This window comes from Pygoscelis adeliae, unplaced genomic scaffold (assembly GCF_000699105.1).
Source record: "Pygoscelis adeliae isolate BGI_AS28 unplaced genomic scaffold, ASM69910v1 Scaffold575, whole genome shotgun sequence".
Classification (NCBI taxonomy): domain Eukaryota; kingdom Metazoa; phylum Chordata; class Aves; order Sphenisciformes; family Spheniscidae; genus Pygoscelis; species Pygoscelis adeliae.
This window is the reverse complement of record NW_008824821.1, coordinates 27,860-28,825: the sequence shown is the minus strand read 5'-3', so window position 1 is coordinate 28,825 and position 966 is coordinate 27,860.

Here is a 966-nt window from a genome sequence, read left to right as displayed (position 1 = left end):
CTGCCAAGAATCACGCTCCCCGAAAGCGTCTCAGCCGGCAAACGTTGCATCACGCCCTGCGTCCCTCCGGGGAAGCGATGGTCGAGGGGCTCAGCAGAGCCGCAGCAGGGGATGGAGACATAAGAGAGCGTTGGGATTATCCCCGATAACCACAAAAAAGCCCACCGAATCACAGCCCTAAGCTCTGTCCTGCGAAAGCAAGCCCCGGAGCCCGGTGACAGCCCCGGGGGCGGTGGGGCAGGAGGGGGGGAAACCGCTTGTCCTGAGCCCCGGCAAACCACCCTCGACGGTGCCAAACTCGGCCTCACCTCGTCATCTCGGCGCCCATTTTGCGTCACCCCTTCTGCTGCTTCCCTCGTTTCGAGCACGAGCTGCCCAGGTGCCCGGCGCTACCCCTGCTTGCCGATGCAAACACAACCGTAAAGGTTAAGTCAAGGCTCAGGGCAGGTTGAAGTTGAGCCTTTTTCGGCACACGTATAAATATTCCCAACAGTAGGAGGAATCAGTTGAAACTTCTGCTCAGAGGAGGGACGTACCGGCAGACGGCACGGGCAGGAGGAGCTGCCCTCGTTGCTCCCCAGCCTGCTCCCAGGACCCACAGCACGAATTCTTCCCTGCCTGCACAAGGCTGCTTTGTCCCTCCATGCCTCCACGGCAAGAGAAATTGGCCCTCGACAAAAGTGGTCGAGGGCTGGGCTGCAAGCAAAGCCGCTTTTGGAAGGGACACGTGCAAGGAAGTCAGTAAAGAAGAACAAAAAAAAAGGTTTATTAAACAGCAACAAAACCAGAAAAACATCCCCCCGGTTTGCTCCGGCCTGAACCAGCCCCCCGTGCCCACGGGGCTGCTCCTCTCCCACCCCGCAGCCGAGCTCGGTCTTCCCAAAGCGCCCGGTCGCAGCCGAGGGGGGTCCCGAGGGTCCCTATGGCTTCTGGCCGGGCGGGGGCCCCGCCGTGGCGATGAAGGGG